Consider the following 14,379-nt stretch of genomic DNA (forward strand, 5'->3'; position numbering starts at 1 on the left):
CCTTTCAGAAATGAAAGTGTTTGCTCCTTGGGGCAGGGGACTATTATCTTGTTATTCCTCTACAGAAGTGCTGTGTACATGGATATCAGCACTATGTAAAATGTTTTAAAACTGTAAATGACTGTATATTGGGTAGCTGGGGCCACCTACTCCCCCATTTCTCCCACCCTCTTTCTCTGTCCTTGCCCCCCACATACACTTAGGGCAAAATTCACAAGTTGCCCACCTGTAGGTTAAAGTATTGGGCGGGGGCGGGGGGAGAGACTAACCAGGGACATGATAAAGGGATTATGACATGACAAATGAAGCAATAGACCCTCAAACCCGGGGGGCACAGGGTCACCCAAAAGCCCAATGTTGTCCAATTCACTCCAAACCAGCGTGGTGCCAGTTTGTGGTGATTCAGATGATGTTGGGGTTTTGGGTGACCCCCAGGTTTGACGTTCTATCGCTGTTTGTGGGGCGCTGCAAAGCGCAGGGTTTTCGCTGAAAAACGACTGCAAAACTTTGGCACCAATTTTGAAGGGATCTCAGATTTTGGAATTTATAGTTAATGAAGCTAACTTCATTGGTGGTTTTTCCAATCTGATCCTAAGAGATATTCATAATTCTCCCTGGAAAACTACAATTAACCTCAAATTCCGCTCTCTTCTCAATTTGAACTGTAAAACTGTCCTTAACTTAGAGTGTATCAGCCCGGCGGCCCTACCTCTAATTAAAAAGAAACTACAGCAACTTGATTTTTCTAACACAGCTTCCTATGCAAGAGGACCGTGTTCAGGCCTAGCCCTAGCTATTCCACCCCCTGAAGGGATCCCTCTATACTGCTTCACAATTTCTTCGGAGGCTAAGCGTAGGGCCTTTACCTGTGCCCGTCTCAACTGTTTTCCTACAGCAGTTCTGTCGGGTCGTTATTCCAGAGTTCCCATTGCAAATAGAACATGCTCTTGTAATGACACGGCCCTGGAGACTATGGACCATGTAATGCTCTTCTGTCCCAACTGGACAGATGAAAGATCTCGGTTTTTAACCCCCTTAGTGAATAAGCTTCATCTCCCAATCCAGCCTTGGATAGTGTCCCTCTTTCTGCAGGATTCTGATTGTTGGATTACCGAGATGACAGCAAACTTCCTGCTTAGTGTGATGAAGAGGAAAGCGGCACCAACGTCTTCTTTAACACCACAGCTGCAGTCGATATGCCGCACAACCGAACGAAGTCCCAAGTAGCCTTATTGTACAAGGACAGTCGAACTAGGACATATCTGAGGAGCTGAAGGACCCTTTAACGGTCCTCCTCCAGCCTCAACAGTTGGTTTTTTTGTTTGTTTGTTTGTTAAAGTAATCGCCCAGGACAATATCTACCTTTACCTCCCCACCCCTATTTTATGTTGCTATCTCAATGTATATTATGCTATGGCCACACGGCTAATGCAATAAAAATAATCTCGAAGCTAACTTATTTTATGACACAGCAAAAGGGAGCAGCCAGGTGGCTTCACGTGTTTGTTGAAAAAATGTTTGCACACCCACAAGCACTGCTACCTCCAAAGCATCTTACAAAAATGATTTCAAAACAGCAACCTCATCATCAAGGGTTGTACCCAAAGCTAGTTCTACATCAGAGTAGACCCACTGAAATTAATAGACATGGCGAACTTAGGTCCATTAATTTAAAAGAGTCAACGCTGAGGAGAAATCAGTTGGAGATGACTGTGAATATCAAACAATTATAACAACAGGGCACTCAGAGGCACAAAGCTGAAGCAGCACAATCCATAGAATTCAACACAGCTTGAGAACTATTACCTATTTATACGGCCTTATCCATATACATGGCTCTTTTCAAAGGAATGAGAGGAAGGGTCCTCACCCCAAGCAGCTTAAAATCTAGATCCCCCAACTAGTTCCCAAGATTGTCTGGGGAAGCCATGACTGCTAAAGTGGCAGCATAATGCTTTAAATGTGCGGAGAGGTTGTGGCCTGAGTTACATAGGGGTACGGGAACTTGGGGGTTCTGCCTGGCATTGGAAAGACATGAACGTGGCCCCAACCCATCATCCCTGGTGTGGGGCAATGTGGGGGTAAGAAACTCTCTCCCACAGCCAGCTGCTGGAAGGGTCTCTAAAGATCATCTCACTGTACCTACAGGTATATTCTGTACTGTTCCGCAGGGAATCACATTGTACAAGAGAGTTTCCCTGACCCAATAAATAATGATGATAGTAGTAGTAGTAGTTGTAAAGCACTTGTCTAATGAAGAAAGCACTGTGTTAGATAACATCTAGGAAAGAAAAAGATACTTCTATGTAGGCACCACAATAAATCTTCTCACCTTTAAGATGTCATGGGAGATTCCTGGTTGTTACAGCTAGAAAAGTGAGTTTTGCAATTTACAATGTCAGATTTAAGAACTGCCTGGGCCTGCTCAAAAGCTCAGTTTTCCCAGGATTTTTCAAAACGTTTCTTTCTTTTTTTTTGCAGCAGGAGGGAGAAGATGATTTTTCAGAAGATTACCACAGGGTGCACCAAGCTGCTGGTAAACTTTGCCTGTTTGTGTGCAGTTGCTAAGGTACCTGTCAACCCATCTGAGTCGAACATTGTCTTTATTATTTATATTAAGGGAGAGGCCCAGGGTGTTTATTCAGAATCTGTGGCATCTGGACATGTGCACAGATAAATATACCAATGAAGAACTATTCTGAGAAAACCCCTGGGCTGAGCAGCTGCAGACACCTTGCTTCACACAGGAAAGATACTGGCTTTAAAGAACCATAGAAAGTTAAAGGCTAGTGGCATAACTTGTAAAGCCCATGGCATCTCGGTACCTGAAACAGAAATTATATATTGTAATGCTCCGCCTCAAATACACACACAAACATTTATTAACAAGGAAACAAGAAAGGAACTGTGAGAAGAGCCAGGAAGAATATTGAAAGGAAAAATACATGTGTGTGATGTACCGTCCAATCTGCCAATGTTTCACAGTTGAGGCTGGTACCATGGGGGGGGGCACTTGTCCTGGGCAACAGAGAACAGTCCTCTCTTGGAAGGATTGTCCAATTCCAGTCAGGTTTAAAGAGAGAGAACGCAAAGAAGGGAGATGTGCAGGGTCTCAAAGCTGTGCATTAGTAGTTTACACCTAGACACAGAGTGAGCAGGCACCCAGGTCCGCCTGGTGACAGCCTTCCTCCCTGTTTCTATTTACATTGTCATAATTATTTCCACATTTGACTCCATACATACAAATTAGCATATGCACATTTTACACAAATCTGTGCCCTCTCTGGTTCTCTTATTTTGACAATGCATAAAAGGCCACTCATATTTATCCACACCAAGAGTCAGTGCCTGTCTGACAAGGCAGAAGAAGAAGACGAGGAGTTTGGATTTGATATCCCGCCTTTCACTCCCCTTCAGGAGTCTCAAAGCGGCTAACATTCTCCTTTCCCTTCCTCCCCCACAACAAACACTCTGTGGGGCTGAGAGACTTCAGAGAAGTGTGACTGGCCCAAGGTCACCCAGCAGCTGCATGTGGAAGAGCGGAGACACGAACCCGGTTCCCCAGATTACAAGACTACCGCTCTTAACCACTACACCACACTGGCACAGGCACAGAGGTGTGTGCGCATGCACACACACACTGGCAGCCAATTATCCTTTGCTTCATTTGCTTGCTGGATGCTGCCTTAATTTACTTTGCAAAAGCCTTTTCCTGAATTGGCTTCAGAAGCAACTTTTTTTGAGGCTGTTTAGCAGAATGAATGGTCTGTCCTGAAGTGATCCTTATTCACTCATCAGGAACTGCATACACAATTCAAGAGTCTTGCAGCACCTTCAGGCAGCCTTCCCCATCCCGGTGCTCCCCAAATGTTTTGGACCACAAACTCAGATCAGTCCCAGCCAGCAAGAAGTTAATGGGAGTTATAGTCCAAAATAGCTGGGTGCCAGGTTGGGGAAAGAAAGGCTGTTCTTGAAAGGATCTCCAAGGAGCCACCTTGTCCTTTGCCTCAGGCAACAAAAAGCCTTGGGCCAGCTCTGCACTACCTATTGCCTCCCCTGAAAGCCTGTTATGGGCTTTCCCCTTGAGGAAGGCATCCACGTGGCCACTGTGAGAAGAGGATACTGGCCCAGATGGGTTTTCTGTGGTCTGGGCCAGCAGGGCTCTTGGCTGAGGGGGTTTCTAGCAAAGAACCCCGCCCTGCTCAGGACACGCCCAGAGCTGGGCAGGGAGATGACTGCATAGCTTGAATTCCCCTGTGGAGCCACAGCCTCATCTGCCCTAAACCCAAAGAGTTTCTCTCCACAGAAAATTACAGGAGCGCCACGCAAAGAAGCCATTCCTGAAATGTTGAAGCATTTGGAGGATATTCAGAAAGAGAAGAGAAACTTGCTATGTCAAACCAGCAGAACTGACAGGTTACTTAGTAAAATCCAGAGACTGTTTTTCTAATCCCAGCCCTCCTCCGTAGCCCTGGAGATTTTGAAACAAAAAATCAGCAGTGTCCTCCTATATGCAGATACAGAAAGGTACACAAGTCTAGGGATATGGGATAATGATGGGACTCAGCAGTTAATTCATGAGTCCAACATGACGTCCGCCAATGATCTTCATGCATCAATGAGCCACCAACATTCACTACACATATAACTTTTGTATCAGCCAATCACCCCAAATGAAATGTTGTTCAGAGTGCAATTCATTAGGAAGAACTTCCTGACAGTAAGAGCTGTTTGACAGTGGAATTTGCTGCCAAGGAGTGTGGTGGAGTCTCCTTCTTTGGAGGTCTTTAAGCAGAGGCTTGACAACCATATGTCAGGAGTGCTCTGATGGTGTTTCCTGCTTGGCAGGGGGTTGGACTCGATGGCCCTTGTGGTCTCTTCCAACTCTATGATTCTATGATTCTATATCTATCTATATATCTACACACACACACAAACACTCAGAAGCAAGTCCCTTCTGAGTTCCACAGGGTGTAAGACTATTGAAATCAGCCTGCCACATTTAGCCGTCAGTCATCAAGGGCAGAGGAACAAAGTGATGTGTGAACCAGATGCATGGCAAAAACAGAGGATAAGAGTGAAATGAATCTCTCTTTTTCTCATAACACCCAGGCCAACTGACAGCAGCAGATTCAGGACAGACAGAAGGAAGAAATGGCGATACATGCCTTGGTTGCACCCCATTTGGATCACTGTCAGGCGAGCTGTGTGGGGCTGCCTTCAGCAAGTTTTCAGAACCTTTGGGGAGTCCGAGATGTTGTGGCCAGATTGCTGAATGGAGCCTGTTGCAAGGAGAATGGCAACCCCTTGTTACAACAGCTCCGCTGGCTGCTGGTCCCTTCCCAGATACAATTCCAAGTTCTGGTTCTGGCCTACAAAGCCCTAAATGACTTTGGTTCAGAAAGACTTTGGTATCAGAAGGACTTGATCTCCTTAGATGAGCTGGATTCGGCTTTGAGATCTTGTGGGGAGGCCTTTCTCCTGGTCACAGGCACGTTTTATGAGGACATCAGAGAGGGCCTTCTCAGTGGCTGCTCCCAGATCACAGAACTCCCTTTCATCCATGAGAAGGTGGACTGCCCTTCCCCTGCTTCTCTTTCATCAGCAGGCAAACACTATTTGACACCCTCCCCAGTCCTCATGCTGCCTTCCTAGAGCTGGGTAGGGATTTGAGAAGGAGGCACAAGGCTCTGGCAGGGTCCAACAGCCCTCCTACCTCCTTCCCAAAGCTGGGAAAGCACAAACTCATCTTTGCGAAGGAGGACTCTGTCAGAGCCCTCAAGCTTCCTTCCCAAAGCCCCTCACTTACTGGGCCTTGGGAAGGCAGCACAAGGACTGGGGAGGGTGTCAAATGTTGCCAAGGGCTACCCGAAAAGGCCTGGAGGGCCACACATTGGGTCACCCTGTTCCAGATGGACCACCAGGTTCTAAGAGCAGCAAAAGCAGCTGCTGCTCCCACAGATAAGCCATAGATGACCTGCATGTAGCTCACAGACAACGGGTGGTCTATACACTCCTGTTTGGGAAGCTCTGGATGAGACCATGAGAGCTCTATGTGACCTTTGGGCTCAGGAGAAGCATGCCACTGAATATCAGCTGCTAGGGATTGTGAACAGGAGTCTGCTATTGTGCTCCTGTTCTGCTGGTGGGCTTCCCAGAGGCATCTTTGGGGCCACTTTGCAAAATGGGATGCCGGACTATAGGCACTCGGATCTAATCCCATAGGGCTGCTCTTTAGGTACCGACTTTTGTTTCCACCCTGTCCAAATCTTTGCTCCTTTATCTCTTGCTCCCTATTCCAGCTATCTAGGCCAGTGCTTCCTACATACCGGTAATGACTTATACCTTGAAATACTTGCTTTCTGAGCTTGGAGCAGCTAAGAACTATCCTTCTTTGGCGATCACATACGTTTCCAGGCAGGAGTTGATTATGGTGAGGGTTTGCCAAGCGTGCCTTCCTTTTAGCACATTTCTCCCTTTCCTCCTGAGTTCAAGCATCTTCAAATCCCATGATACCTTTGCTAAAGTCTGCTATCCAATTGGAGAGCTCGCAGGCCAGTATTTCCCAATTGTTGGTGGCACTGTGGTCTAAACCACTGAGCCTAGGGCTTGCCGATCGGAAGGTCGGCAGTTCGAATCCCTGTGATGGGGTAAGCTCCTGTTGCTCGGTCCCAGCTCCTGCCAACCTAGTGGTTTGAAAGCACATCAAAGTGCAAGTAGATAAATAGGTACTGCTCCGGTGGGAAGGTAAACAAGCATTTTCGTTTCCCTGCAAATGTCCTAGTCCTCATACACTCTGCCCTTCAATTGGGAGAAAGCTGCACTCGCAGAGCTCAGGCAATGCTGGATTTTGGCCCTCATGGAAAGATAACTGCCCAGGTAGGAAAAGTGATTGACATTTTCTAAAGTTACACCATTAAGTTGTATTTGTGGCACTGCAGAGGGGCTATTTTGTGCTTGTTGGTGCAGCACTTTGGTTTTTTGGATGTTGAGCGGATAGGCCAAGCTTTCTGTAAGCTTCTGCGAAGACATTTAGGATGGTTTGGAGGTAATCTTCTGAGTGTGCGCACACTATGTTGTCATCATACTGAAGCTCTATGATGGAAGTTACAGTAGCCTTACTCTTTGTTTTCAGCCTGCTCAGATTAAAGAGATATATGAATATAATGAACTATCCAACTACAGAGCCATCCACTGGCTCTGAATGAAGCATTCCATGGCTCCAGGACTCATGCAGAGACAGAGCAGGTCAGCATCCCCTAAGGGCAGCAAATTGTGTTGCTTCAGGAGTGACTGAATAATCCAGGGAAGTGGTGGAATAACCCATCCCCTGCTTCCTCACTTCCAACACACAATTGCATAAGAAGAGGGGTGTGCAAGCCCCTCAGACCCTCCTGCACGTCTCCTTCCTGCAGCCTTCAGTACAGTGGTACCTTGGTTCTCAAACTTAATCTGTTCCGGAAGTCTGCTCCAAAACCAAAGCGTTCCAAAACCAAGGCATGCTTTGCAATAGAAAGTAATGCAAAATGAATTAATCTGTTCCAGACTTTTAAAAACGATGCCTAAAACAGCAATTCAACATGAATTTTACTATCTAATGAGACCACTGATCTATAAAATGAAAGCAATAAACCAGGCATGCCCAACTTCAAATAAACTGCGATCTACCCAGTATCAAAAACTGGCAGTGATCTACCCATCATCACTGCAGGGACGAGGAGTGATTGCGGGATGCGTGTGTGGAAGGAGGTGGCTAACTGGACACGAGAGGGGGGAGTTTAAGCAGTGGGGAAGGAAAGGGAGGCAAAAGTTCTCCCCCACCCCCAAAGCCAGCCCTTCCTCTCCCTACCTAAAGCAGCTCTCTCCCACCCGAAGCCATCCCTTTCTCTCTCTCTCTCTCTTCCCCCAAGCCAGCCCTTTCTGTATTGTATTTTTAACGTTGTACAGTGGTACCTCGGGATGCGAACGGGATCCGTTCCAGAGCCCCGTTCGCATCCTGAAGCGAATGTAACAAGTGACGGCTCGTCTGCGCGTGCGCGGATCATGTTTGGCCGCTTCCGTGCATGCACGTGACGTCATTTTGAGTGTCTGCGCATGCATGAGTGGCGAAATGCAAAGCACATTCAACACGAGGTATGACTGTATTGTATTTTTAATATTTGATTGGGAGCCGCCCAGAGTGGCTGGGAAAACCCAGCCAGATGGGCGGGGTATGTATGTATGTATGTATGTATGTATGTATAAATAAATAAATAATTTTTCTCTCCCCGCCAAGCCAGCCCTTTCTCTCTCCCCACTAAAACAGCACTCTCTCTCTCTCTCTGGGTCATTCCACGCCAAATTACCTGGTACCATGTGCTTTCACGACTCAGATTTTCTTCAAAAAAAAATTATGTGTAGATACCTATGAGATAACCACAAATATTTTTTTAAAGATTTTTTGGTCCAAAATTGGGCGCAGGAGAATTTTTTTTAAATTTCAATTTTCACATGATTTAGGCTAATGCAATTTCTGTGTCAGTGAAGGAAAAAGCTCCTTTTTCACTTATTTTTCGACCAATTGGGCTTATTTTGGTATCAAAATAAAGCTAATTGTGGTATCTTTCAAAATAAGGTATAAAAATGGTATTAAGTGCCACAGAAAAGGGTCATCAACCATTCAAAGTGAATTTTTGTCATTTTATTCCCGGCAGGTTTGATAAGCCATAGCGCGCAAACCACAACTAACACATGTATCATCCTTTTTTTGTTGAATGGGCTAACCATGTACTTGTTATGTTTTACAAATAAGCAGGGTGTTTTTTGTCATTATAAAATAAATTGATTTTGAAGTAATTTTTTTACAATTTTTTTTTTTTGGGGGGGTACAGGTTTTAAGGTCCCTTTGAGCCTGAAATAACTCACACATTCATGAGAATAGATAAAATTGTACCCTCTTATGTTACAATGTCATCTGATATATTTTAAAAATTAAGTTTTATTGATTATTTAATAAAAACAAAACACGTCTCAGAGCCCTTGTTCATTTTATTGTGTAAAACACTTCTGAAATGTTATGGTCAAAGCTATTTTGTTTTCCAAACATGGAATATGGTCAAAGATGCTGTTTTGACCACTGTATGCAATATGACCTTTCTGAATGAGCAAAAAAAAAGTATGTATTTATTTTTTACTTCAAAAATGTTGTGAGAGCACGGCCGAGTATTAAAATCAGGTGATTTGGTCCAGAATGACCCCTCCCCCAAAGCAGCTCTCCCACCCCCACCCCCCGCCAGCCCTTCTGGATCCCTTCCCCGCACCCAGCCCCCTTTCCTCAGCTTCTTCAGGGCTGGCACAAGAAGAACCCGTACTGCAGCAGCGGGGCTGCATCCTGCCACGCTGTCCTGCACCCTGTGAGAAGGCAGGCAGTGATGGGGCTGAGATGCTTGGCGTTGCTCTGGGGGCTAGAGCGGTCGCCACGGGCAACACTCGGAACCGGAGGAGGGCAGAGGGAGCGGGAGCTGCAGGGGGTGGTTGCTGCTGCAGCAGTAGTGGTGGAGGGACCTGGTGCTGGGTGGTGCGGCGACAACCCTTGCCCACTCGCTTGCAGTCCAGCCCAGCCTTCCCTCACTCAGTGCTGGCCCGGGACAAGGCACCACTGGGCATCTTTTCCCTCGCCCTGACAGGACACAGCGAGCGGGGCAGAGGGCAGCTGAAAGGGCGACGAGGGGAAGCTTTGAATTCTCAGGTGGTGCGAGTGGTGCAGGTGAAGGGGGGCTGTTCTTCCCTTGCCCTGATGGTTACTACTGTCGGTTACAACCACCGGCGCATGACACTCAAAACAGAAGTGTGGCACTCAAAACAAAACATGTTCGGCTTCTGAAAAAGGTTCACAAACTTATTTCCGGTTTGCAGCATTTGGGTTCCAAGTTGTTCGACTACTAAGGCATTCGAGAACCAAGGTACCACTGTCTCTTGGGGGCTGAATGTAAGCAGCAAGAGGCCCACTGAATTACAGAAGGCTCCTGGCTCCTGGCGCTCAGTCCACTGCACTTCAAGGACTGCAGGCATGCTGACTGAGATGGGGGGGGGGTTCCTCTCATTTGGTGGAATCTGTGGCTGGAGGGGAGAACAAGCAACTAGGACTCCTAAGTGGGAAAACACCACCTCTGCATGCAGAAGGGGACCAGGCTCAACCCCCAGCCTTCCCATAAAAAAGGAGCAGGTAATGTGGATGAGGTAATGGAAGGGATCCCAAGGGGCATCTAGTCTCACCCCATGCAATGCAGGAATCTCAACACACAATCTTCTGTCCAATTTGAAACCAGACCAGACCCTGTTTAGATTTGCAAATGTGCTAGCAGTTTTGTTGCTGCACCATGCATCCTGGGTGGGGGACATGGGTGACCACAGCCAGAGATCCTGAGAGGCAGCTATGTTTGGAAATTAGTGATCTATGCACGCACACACACACACACACACCATGCAGAGAAGGGAATCCTGCCATGTCTGCCTGCTAAACTCTCCCAACTGCATGGAGAAACAAAGACTTGCAATTATTCTGAATCAGCAGGTACAAAAAATTATATAGGTCACTTCTGAACATGGTGGTTTCAGAGAAAACACACAGTTGCCTTGCCAGCCTGAAAGTGGGCAGCTTTGAAGACCTGTGTGTGGGAAAGCTGTGCAGGGTTCCATTTATGGAGAATCTCAGCTTTCTTCTTTTAAAATGAAGTTTCTGGTCCTTATGGAATGACCCCAAACCAACCTGCTTGTGCTCATGTGTAGGGAATCACTGGCCCTCCAGACATTGCTCAGCTACAACTCCCACCATCCCTGACCATTGGTCCTGCTTACTGGGACTGATGGGAGTTGTAGTTCAGCACCAAAGGTCCCCCAGCTTAGCACGGGATCAGCCAAATTAAAGTGGCCGGGCAGAGGCATCAAAAGAGAAAAATGTGTGGCAGTGGGGTTGCCCCTCCACTAAGGAGTGTGGCTGCTTGTAGGCCTCACATACAACAGGTGCATAAGAGAAAACCCTTTAATCGCTGTGGAATGGCACCTCTGTTATTTAGCCACTGACAAGTGTGTGTTAAATGAAACAGATGCCCTAGTTAGTACATTTTATTTGTATTTTTAGAGCTCCCTACCTCTTTGGCAGCAGGTCGCTTGCACGAATGGCACGTGCTACCTGCAGAAAACATGCTTCTCTTGGCCTTCTGGGAATCTAGCAAAGCCATTCAGGTCAAGAGAATTTCAATGGATGTATTAGTCAAGCTCCAGCAGAAATAGAGGCTGCAGCAATCAAAAGTACAGTACCCAAAACCATTTGCAAGCCATGCATCTGTCCATTTGCAGAATACAGGGCTAAGGGAAAACATTTGGGCGTCCAAGGTAGCAAATCCTCCCCACTTCTGGCACCACCCATCCAAAATATCTTTTGCAAGCCCTGTTGAAAGAAATGTGTGTGTGTGTGAACTGTCAAAATCTGGAATAAAATGCTGAACATAATTTCCTTGTAATCTCGGCTTCCTTTCTCTTTATAAATAATAATGTCTTTTGCAGCTGCAGAGAAATTCTGAACTTGCATAGGTTGCTACATCTGTGTAAAACCAAAGACCAAATAAAACCTTTTGCAGGCGTTTTCAGGGCTCCTTCTATCCTGAGCACCTCTATAGATCCTCTGTCTGCCTTCCTCCCTCCGTCTCCCAGCAATACTGTGAATTATCCAAACCAGAGCCTTGCAATGGGGATCACTTGTGCAGAAGCACACAAACTCCCTTCATTGACACAATTTGTTCCAAGCACAGACTTTGGGAGGAGGATTGAGGATTTGCTGAGAAGGGCACCATTGTGTGATGTTTGGCCAGCCTCAAATACCATCGCTTTAATAGGTGGAGCCTGACTGGAGAATTCTGAAAGTCAGTCTACTGTCATCTCCAAACTGGCAGGCACAGTTTACCCAGCGAGCAGGTCTTGTGCAATGGAGTGGAGAGGAAGGAGGAACGGCTAAATTCCTCCTTTCAGAGATGAGCTCTTGAACCTATTCACAGTGCCAAGGCTCAACCTGCTGTGATATAAGCAGTAAGAAGAAGTGCAGCCAAGGACAGGAAAAGATGGATCCATAGATCCCATGATTTGCCTATGAAGGTGAAATCAGGCCCCTACTTAGAGGTTTCTAAAAGTATGCATGGCTTGGAAACAGCAGAGACACATTTTCCTCCCTCTTGCATAACACTTGGACACAAGGGAGATTCAGGACAGGCAGAAGGAAGGCCTTCTTCACACAGCACCCAGCTGAACTCTGGGACTCTCTGCTACAAGAGGCAGTGATGGCCTCCAGCTTGAAACAGCTTTGAGAAGCAGATGAGATGGAGGCTGCAAGTTATGATGGCAGTATGCCAAAGCAGAAAGGTGGGTCTGTAGTTGCCAAGCCCTGCGGGTGGGTTTCCTGCAGGCACCTCACCAGCTGCTGTGGAAAATGGGATGCTGACAAGGCAGACTCTTGGACCAACCCAGCAGGACCCTCCTTTACTCTTATGCACACTTAATCAGGGAAGAGTCCAAATACCGATTCTTCTTTTTTAAAGAAAAAAAAAAACAGATTGTGGTTTCTGTGACTTGGTGCTGAGTCAACCTCAGCTGAGAGGGAGAAACAGTTTTCTCTCTTCCTCCCAAACAGCCATTAAATCAGATCTGGCTCCAGAGAGTTTTGGGGGCGGGGAGAGAAAGGGAGGGAGGGAGACTGAGCGCCATCACTGGCCAAGACCTCCTTAACTAGCAAGACCTTTCCTTATATGCTCAAAGACAAAAGCAGGCTTCAGTCCAAACAACAACTCTCAGGCAGTCTATATGGTACCTACTCCTACAATGCCTAAACAAGGTCAAAATGTCTCACAATTCCCTCCCAAATAACAACAACAACTCCACACCTCTCACCTCCCGTGATGGGGGCCAGTGGCTTCTTCACAGCACCCAAAGGAGGCACTGCAGTTGGACCTCATAACTTTCTTCTTCCTGGCATTTCTATCCTGCTTTTCCTCCAATGAGCTCAAGAAGGTATGTGCATAGTTCTTCCCCCTCCTCATGACAACCCTGGGGGGGGGGGTTAGGTTGACTGGTCCAAGGTCACCCAGTGAGCTGAGGGGAGATTTAAACCCCCCTCTCCCAGGTTGCAGCAAAACACTTCAACCACCAACCACCAAGAATGTGTGGAGTTTTTTCCTCTCACAACAGCAGGCCTTGGCAGTTGGCTCAGGTGGGGTTTAAAAAGTACTTGTTCCAATAACATGCAATTAACTTATTATAATGTGTGAACATTTGCATCCTGCCTTACCACATATCATGCCCAAGATGGCTAAACAACAACAGATACAAAAATAAAGCATTTAAGATAATAATACATATTTCTCTTCCAAAGAATGTAGGGATGGTCATTAGCTGAGATGGATGTGCACCATCCTTCCTGGCCCAGCACAGCCAGCTGTCAACCAAACAGAGCTGAAAGACAGCCTTCCCAGGAGCAGGACTTTGGATATCAGCCACTCTGTCAACTCAACAAAATTCAGTGTCCGCTGCACACAACCCAGTAGCAGCCCTAGACAAGCCACATTTTATCAGTCCCAATACAATGCAGGTGCGATAATACTGGCCCATTTTGCAACATTAAGTACAGTATTAAGATAATGCTCCCGGGGGGTGGGGGTGAATGCTTTAGGCGAAGTGCTGGATAAAAGCAAAGTATTGCTATCAGGCTGCAGCCTTGAGAACTAGTAACTTTCTTCTGCTTTTGAAAGAAGTTTTGAAGTTCCCAGGAACGCAAACGCTGCCAGAAATAGCAGGTTGCACCTAGAATTCTGCAGGCACAGAATAAGGCAAAGACTAATGGCCACACTGGCTATCTTTTACCACCAAGGTCTGAAGCAAAATGGCTCTGAATGCTGAGAAGCTTATGTTGAGAATCATAAATTGCTGCTAGACTCAGATCTTGCATATGGGCTTCCCACAGGCATCTGGTTCCCCCACCCTGAGAACAGGATGTTGGACTAGGTGAGCTCTTCCAAATATAGCCCTTTTAAAAAGCACAGGATTTGCAAGCTGCAATACATCAAAATACCCACTGGCTAAATATCCCTGCAGGCAGAGTAAACCAGGTCACCTACATTTCTTTGGGCACTAACCAAGAATTTCCAGATGGGGACAGTGGGATGCCCTGAAATGTCCTTCTCCACACCACCCCATTGCCCATCAGTAGAAACTGCAGCAAGTGGCCTCTTTCCTTCCTCCCTTGGCAGAGATGCATATGCCATGAAACCAGGCAGCTTCTCTACCAGGCTGCCTCTCTCAATACATTTGCTGGAAGGATGTCAGAGGACCAAAGCACCCTCAACGGCCACAATA

General features: G+C 46.7%; 1 protein-coding gene across 5 annotated transcripts in view; it reads right to left on the reverse strand.

Annotated features, from left to right (window-relative positions):
* The window catches only part of TACC1 (transforming acidic coiled-coil containing protein 1), a 78,157-nt gene that overhangs the window by 35,151 nt on the left and 28,627 nt on the right, over positions 1 to 14,379 (reverse strand). The window lies entirely within an intron of this gene.

Source organism: Podarcis bocagei (assembly GCF_964188305.1).
Source record: "Podarcis bocagei genome assembly, chromosome: 15".
NCBI classification, from domain to species: Eukaryota; Metazoa; Chordata; class Lepidosauria; order Squamata; family Lacertidae; genus Podarcis; species Podarcis bocagei.